The sequence below is a fragment of the Silurus meridionalis genome, chromosome 1 (genome assembly GCF_014805685.1).
Source record: "Silurus meridionalis isolate SWU-2019-XX chromosome 1, ASM1480568v1, whole genome shotgun sequence".
Lineage (NCBI taxonomy): Eukaryota > Metazoa > Chordata > Actinopteri > Siluriformes > Siluridae > Silurus > Silurus meridionalis.
The window spans coordinates 1785951-1794355 of record NC_060884.1 but is presented as its reverse complement, the minus strand read 5'-3'; the positions used below and the strand labels follow the sequence as shown (position 1 = coordinate 1794355).

The 8405-nt window shown below is 36.8% G+C and overlaps 1 non-coding gene across 1 annotated transcript; it reads right to left on the bottom strand.

Annotated features, from left to right (window-relative positions):
- Positions 1 to 2224: 2224 nt before the first annotated feature.
- trnae-cuc lies at positions 2225 to 2296 on the bottom strand. Its single transcript has one exon. It is a non-coding gene; the product is annotated as a tRNA-Glu (tRNA).
- Between the last annotated feature and the right edge of the window lie 6109 nt (positions 2297 to 8405).

The window sequence follows — 8405 nt, the reverse complement described above, 5'->3', positions numbered from 1 at the left end:
ATAGATAGATAGATAGATAGATAGATAGATGTATATTGATTGTAAAAGACAGAACAGGATTCACACTTTTACTGTACTGGTGTTCGTTTGTTTTTTTGGTTGCTCATCCGTTTTCAGATCGTATATTTCTCTGTTTTGTCTCCAATTGAAGGTTCATGAGATTCACCTTTGACCTGTTTTAGAGACCTGGTTGATTATTGGTCGATCTGATGTCGTTCACTCGCCTTCATTAGTCACATTCAACATTCATCTGCACAATTTATCAATTCAACACATTTACAAAATAAAGTTTAATAGAAATTTGACAGACTCTGACGAGTGCTTTAATCATTCTGCATTCAATGAACTGATGCTGAGATTTTTTTGGGGGTTAAAACCATTCAGGTGAAACCAGTAGAATATATTTTAATAGACATGAACATAAACATCTGATGATGCAGGAAACAGAAGACACTCGAACACAATCCATTAAATGACGTACAAAAGCGTTCGCAATTTAATCAAAGCGACAAAAAATGTTCTTATGATGAGCACAAGTGACGACATGATGTGGAGGCTGAACAAGTATTTAATTTCTGATCTGAAAAATGCTTCAAAGCACCTGAGAAAAACTGTAAAGTTCTTTAGTCATAAAGGACGGTGGTTTATAACTGCTCTATAAGTGTGAACTGGAACTGATTCGCTTCATAGAAGTTCCACAACATCGGCTATAACTAGAAAAATGATCTAAAGTACCTTTAATAAACTAAATGCTATAAAAACGTTGCTGTTGTCTGGACACAAATATAATCAACTTCCCAATGTCAACTTGCCCTTCTTCATCTTCATCATCATCATCCCTCAGTGTTTTATTCCTTCCTGTTTCCTGAACTCTGTTTCCAGGAATGAAGAAGTGGAGAACCCTGTCGTTCTCTTGAAAACCCACTGGGAGGTAAATGAACTTTAAGGGTTTCTCTCCGGACCTCCTCAGGCCTCAGATGTTCCTCGGATGTTAATCTTATGGCACATTTGACTCTCACCTGGAGGTCCAGCGCGTCATGCCTGCAGGGGGAGAACGCATTTAATCCACTGATCTGCATACGTTACGCTCCTGCGGTTCTGCTCCTGAAGGTTCATTCACAGACCTGCGCTGGATCAATCGGGTGCTCGATCTCCGATCTCACTTCCTGGTTTAATTGATTCTTTTGGAAGAACATCCTTCCTACATTATTACCATAATATTCTTTTTGTTTTGGATGGTTTCACTCACTTGTTCCAGATTTGTTCATCATGTCTTCACACGTGCACTGATCTTTTTTTTTGCTCATGGTCACTTCTTTAAAAGCCACTCGCCATCCGATGAACCCATTCAATTAGCTTCCACCAGAGGGTGCTCCTAATGACTGTAATTACACCTTTAATGGCGCGAGTCCCAAAATACGGCACGCTGCTTTACTTTCCCTCTATCGCTTTTCTTTCCCTTTTCTCACAAACGCCACTGAGATGAACAGATAAACACTGGAGCATTAAAAGACGATCCTTTTTTCCATCTCAAGCGTTCTCTCCTCATGCTCTGGATTTCTCTCTATCTCTTCTCCACACCCTGCCACGTTCAACGATTATCTGATTGTGGTTTGGTTCCACGCGTTCCCGCTAATTCCTTCGTATAAAATTATGCTTTACATTACGATTTGTTTCAAAACAGACGTTTTAATCCGCAAGGATGTTCATTGATAAAAAAATTTATTTGAATAATAAAATGCAAATTTCAAGCATAGTTTTATGTAAATGAGCTTCATGTGGTGCAGTGAAAAAGATATTAAGTATGTGTATATTAGTAATGTCATGTAAATTTATGTTTTGCAATAAAGTTTTTGGGCATCACTATAAAACTACACTACATAAGGACACAAGTATTGGGACTTGTTATAAAGTGTTTACAAACAGAAGAATTTTTGGGCCCAAGTTTTTTACATATTTTTCAGATGGTATTAGTTACCGTGATTAATGAACATATAACATATAATTAATTCATATGATGTTCTAAAGCATTTATTCATAACACCTAATTCCAATAAACACACACACACTTTCTTTCGGCTTCTACCATTAGGGGGCGCCACAGCGGACCATCCGCATGTTTGATTTGGCACATGTTTTTACGCTGGATGCCCTTCCTAACACAACCCTCCCCATATATCCAGGCTTGGGACCGGCACTAAGGCTTGTGCAACCCTAATGGCGGTTCCCTGACCGGGGATCGAACCCGGGCCCCAGCGGTGAGAGCGCCGCATCCTAACCACTAGACCACCAGGGAACCCAGTTCCAATAAACACTATATTGAAAAAAATCCATATGTGCTTCCAAACTATTACTACAAAGTTTGATTGTATAAAACGTTTTTGTAGCATGAAATAATCTCTTAACTTAAGCAAGAGATCCAAACCTGTTCCGCACGACAATGCTCCTGTCTCGACTTCATAAAAATCTGCTTTCCACCTGGAGACACCTGCTTCTAAATAAACATAAATAAATACATATAAACGACAGAAGAGCAGAAGCGGGACGAGAATTTGTGCCGCTTCGTTGTAATGGACGATGGTGCAGAAGTGAAGCAAACACAATCTCTCGCTATGTCACCAATAAATGAGACGCCAGAGGGAATACAGCTCTCTGTTTACCCAAGATGCCTCTGGCCACTGTCTTCCTCCTTCAGCATGCAAGAGGGTTGGATCAGAATCATTGATACACATTACAGAAAGAGCGAATGCTTATAATGGCTGGAATAAAACCGATATGAAGTGTTATAACGCGGCACTGAGAATACGTCTCAGTATGGCAGGGTATTAGTACACCATGACATCATACGACGAGAGTGCTCTGCAATGCTTTAACAATTTCTAAGCTTGGTTAGGTATTACAAGGTCTTATAAAAGCTTTATTACATGTTATAAGTTATAATAAGTAATAAACCATGTTAAAAAACAAGATGAAATAAAACCAGACGTTTTTTTCCTGTTGTGTCTGCGGGAAGTTACAGCTCTACCTCTGCCATGTCAATCTGTATTCTATGTGACTCTCAGGACACGCCTCCGTCTCCGTAGCTTTGTGGTACGTCATATTCACGTAGCAGAAACGAGGAGAAGTTGATCTATATATCAAATATTCATTACAGATTTTTGGGACTAAATGGGATTTTACCATCGCAAATTTGTACAAAATCACGCATCATGATACAAATGCACACTTTTTTAAATCAACACACACACGTTTCCTAAATAACGCATTAGCCACTTTGTTGTTCTTCGTGTCAATAGCATGCATGCTAGTTAACCGCATCACGTATGTTTGCTAATTTGCCACTGAAACATAACCCTGAAACCTTCAGAGCTCTGTCACTGGTCAATTACAGTGAGTTTTCTTTGATTCACTGATAAAAAAAATTATTTTAAAACTAATAAAAAGCCACATTTTTAATATTATATCCGATTAAATGCTCCACAATCGCGATGTCAGACTCGAACGGCCCCCGATGACCGGCTTGTGAAAGATGTCCTTTTTGGATTCGCATCGTCGACACGCACTTCATCATGTTGAACCGAACAGCTAACGAATTACTCACGTGCCGATCCTGCTCTTATTTACCGCTGATGGATTTTTCACGCTTTCGCAAAGACTCATTGAGCACAATTGATTAGATTCATTAAAAGCACATGGAAATACATAAAAAACAAGCGTTTCCAGCGCACGTCTTTATCACAGGAGTAGAAAAAACACAGGGTTTTTCAGTAAAAGGTTGGAAATGTTATTCATGCCAAAGATATGATTGATTTATTTTTATTGTAGGATATTTAATGAGTCACATCTTTATAACTAAAGATTTAATAAATACAGTGAAACAGCGCACAGTTCTGTCATCAAACTACTCCAGAACTCCTGGTTATGCTGTATATAAGAATAAACACAAAACACACTCATGCTGCTGATGTGACGAAGCTGCAATTTAGTATTTATATACTTTACCCAGTGGCAGCGGTCAGAGTCAGTAAATCCTTCTCTGCTGCCTAAACACTTATAGAATCACTGACCTTCATTTACAACATAAATTCTAATATTTGCTCCATAAAATTTCATTTATTTATTCCCAACAGTTTATTCTCTTCATCTGTAGCGTTTCTCTCGGCTGCACTGCTTCCAGTACGTGTATGTGGATGTTAGATTTTTTTGTCCAATCAGATTTCAGCCTCTATGAGCTGCCGTGTCGATCTAATCTGCACAGAGCCTTCAGAATCAGTACTGCTGGACTTTTACCATAGTCTCCTTAAGAAATTGTTCTGTTTCTTCAACCAATCAGATTTGATATTCTCCTCACAGGGCAGATCGCTGGTCCAGAATAGCGCCAGCATTTTTCTGTCCTCTGATTGGTTGGTCAGAGGGAAACTGTTACAGCCGTGTTCGACTGGTAAAACACGTGTGTAGCTGTGCACATGTTAATACATCAGAGTTAGACTTTTTATGCCTAAGGAGGAAGAGAAATTGATTTGGTCTCGGACATACTTACAAATATATTTTTCAGAAAGCTAGACATCGTGAGGAGGTCGGCCAACCCCGAAGCTAGCGTGTCTAAGCCTGAGAAAGGGTTCGTTCTCCACTTCCAGACCTGTGAATACGAGCGGTACCACTGGATTTTTTATCAATTTATATTTACATTTATCCAAGTAATATGCAAACATATAGTTTTAACTCTGACACTGGAGACTCCTTCCATATGTGTTAAACTCATGCCTAATAAACATTTAGCATGATGGAAAAAAGAGCAACAAAAGCAACAGAAAAAGTTCACGTAATTGATAAGTTACGGGTCACACTGCAGGGATGGTGTAGGATCCACAGTGGTGTGTGTGTGTGTGTGTGTGTGTGTGTGTGTGTGTGGTGTAGTTTAGACTTAACTGCCCCTCTCACAGAGCTTCATTAAACGGTGCAGCTCAGGACATGAGCGATGATACAAGACCAGCACTGGCCTTTTCCCCTGTTATTACTCTCGAACCAAATTACAGCACAGGGAAACAAAACACACACACACACACACACACACACACACACACACACACACACACTGCTCGTGGGTCTTGTTTTATAATTAAACACCATACAGGTATAATCATCCCTTATTTCTGTTTTATTTCTACTGCAACGTTTCATATCTTTACAAAAATACAGCACTGAGAAATGAGAAGGATTTTTATTCTTTATATCTTTTCTTATATATTTTTAATTTATAATTGTTTTTTTTTTTAACACTTTTTCTTTTCTCCTGCTTCTTAAATGAATTATATCGATTTTTTAAAACATTTTTTTCCTTAATTTTTTTATTTGTTTGTTTGGTTTAATTTTTTTTTTTGTTCTATTTTATTGTTTTTATTGTTTTTATTGCCCAACCACCCCCCCCCCCCTCAAAAAAAAAACAAAACAAAACAAAACAAAAAACATTTTAACAAGTAATTAAAAATAAATAAATCCAATTATATATAATACAATAAAAAAAGCTTTTTCTTTGACTGTCACAAAGTGCTAACACTGGAGACTCCTTACACTTATTTTGGAGAAACCTCTCCTATAAAACACGTCTCCATTTCATTGATGATGATGATGTGATTTTTTGGAGCCAATCACAGGCGTCTGTCAGCTCGTGTATGTGGAAGCAGGCAGATAGCTCAGTCCTTCTGTATGACTATGAGGTGCAGTTTGTTTTCTGGTTTCTCAGAGAAGTTTCCTTCTCAGTGGTGGAAGAAGAACTGGTTGTTGGTTGGAACCCGGCAGTTGAGGGAAGTAGGAAAAAAATAGGGGTTAAAATAAGGAAGTTTGCAGCTTTTAGGTGACATTGGACCCTACAGAATTCCCACTTCCGTGTAGTTTATGGATTGAGGTAGAGCTTAGATCTCCATCACACCAATTTCTGATCATTTTTCTCTTCTCAGACGTTGTTGTCCTACCAGCCTCTGTGTTTAAAATCATTCATGTTTCCAGCCATCACAGGTTCATTCATCACCTCATATTCCACACGTTTTCAGTACAGCAGCTCATTAAAGTGCTCCGAGGCTCAGCTTCTGCTTCTGCAGACGTGCATCCTGGTAATTACACCAACATGCTGTCCACGTCACCGGACAATGATTTATCAGGTGTATGGTGCAGGGCAAGTGTTTTAATTACACACACACACACACACACACACACACACACAAACCAAAACATCCACAAGTATGCATATAAACACAGGTTTTGAGAAGAGGGAAAAAAAGGACACGGGTAGAACAGGTTCAGGACAAACCCAAAGCACAATAGACATAGGTGTTCAAAATTATTGGCACCCCACACTTCCCCAGATGTAATATCATGAAACATTTCCGCTCACTTCCTGTGATGTTTGTAAAAGTTGGAGAAACTTTTGGATGATCTTTAAAATTTCATGCACAACATTGAAAGCTTCTTTTAATTCTTATTCAGAGGTTTGCTCGCGCGGTTTTGCTCTTAAAGCCGACGAAGAGCTGATGATGAAGATAAAGGTTTTAGGAGCTCGCAGGAAATCAATCTAACGCCCGGAGCTGAGAAAAACTCATCACTGCTCTGGTTTCAGATGTTTCTCTGTAGGCTTGTGTGTGTGTGTGTGTGTGTGTGTGTGTGTGTTGGGGCTTTTGGAGATGGTGCACTTGAAGCATACCTGCCTCGGCCCATCCATCACTAAATATCCATGCCATTTCGTCTGGGTCTGAGGACTCCTTTTGAAGAGAATTGAGCAGATTGGAGATGAAGCGTCACTCTGGAGGAATTTGAGAGCGTTTGAGGATTATGACGGGTTTATTCACAGCATACGGCTCGGCTCCAGACGCCTCTGATGCCTTAGGAGGCACGGCTCAGCCGAGCGCCTCAATAAATAGAGATGATAGCGATAACAGGTCATACATTCAGCCAAAGATCCCTGGTACACCAACTTGTGTCTCTTGTGTGAAATATAAAGTCTGTAGAAATGAGCAGTAAATAATCGTTTAAAAAACTAGAACAAGTTTATGTTCAAACAATTGTTAAATGATGTAAAAACTTCAGGCTTTCTTTTCATCATCATAGTCACTTCAAGGAAGAAAATCTTCCATGGAAATATAAAAACTTGTTTTATGAAATGCAGAACAGCTGGAGATCTCTGGATTAGAAAACCTGGTTTCAACTGGTGTGACTTTTCCAGGTGTTTGGTATGGTTTTATAAAACATACATTTTTTATTACATGAATAACTCCATTTACGTTATTAACAAACATACGTTTTTTTTAAAAAAAACCCTGTTCAAAGCATCATCACAGGTAAAACAAAAAATGATGTTATGCGATAAATAATTTTTTGCCAGTGTTCGATAATAACCAGATAACTGATGTATAAAAATGTAAACTATTGGGCCAATAAATGGTGCCCCAACAATATTTACTCCCATTTAATTTTGTACAGTAACCATGTATATATATATATATATATATATATATATATATATATATATATATATATATATATATAAAATCAATAAATAGATAAAGCAGTAAGCAAAAATGAAGCAAGGGCGCCATCTAGTGTTCAGCTTTCCAAATGAGCACGTCAAATGAAAGAACTATAGACATTACAATAATATAATATAATATAATATAATATAATATAATATAATATAATATAATATAATATAATATAAAATGTGATTAATATAATATAATATAATATAATATAATATAATATAATATAAAATGTGATTAATATAATATAATATAATATAATATATAATTAATTACTCGTGAATAATCGCAGCTTAATCACACATTTTTATCTGTTCTAAATGTACCTTACATTAATAGTTTTTTTCTAATTGTTAATACTCTAATCAACATGCGCATGGACAAATATTTATGCTTTATGCAAATGTATGTTTATTATTAGTGAAACCAAACACAACATTGAGCATGAAGAAAAAATATTCTTGCAAATGTTTTAAAATAATCATGTTTTTTTAAACGACGTAAATTATCAGGAGATCAAACGGACTTTTGCGATGTTTCCACACGGACGGATTTAAATGCCGTTTAGTTTAGTTAGTGATTACAAATTATTTTTTGATGGTTTATTATAATTTTGTATATCTGAGGAAAGGATGGACGTCGTGAATAATTGTGTGTTGTGTTGAAGGTTTTAATTTCGGCTGTTTTATGATAATTTATTTACATTCTTTTATAAAAAAAAAAAAGATCAAACAGAAATGTGCGCTGCATATTATAATATATTATAATAAAATATAATATAATATACACAAGCATTTATGCCTTATATTTGATCATTTTTTTACCTATAAAGTCCATTTCTACTCATTATTTGTCACAGAACATATTATAATTAAT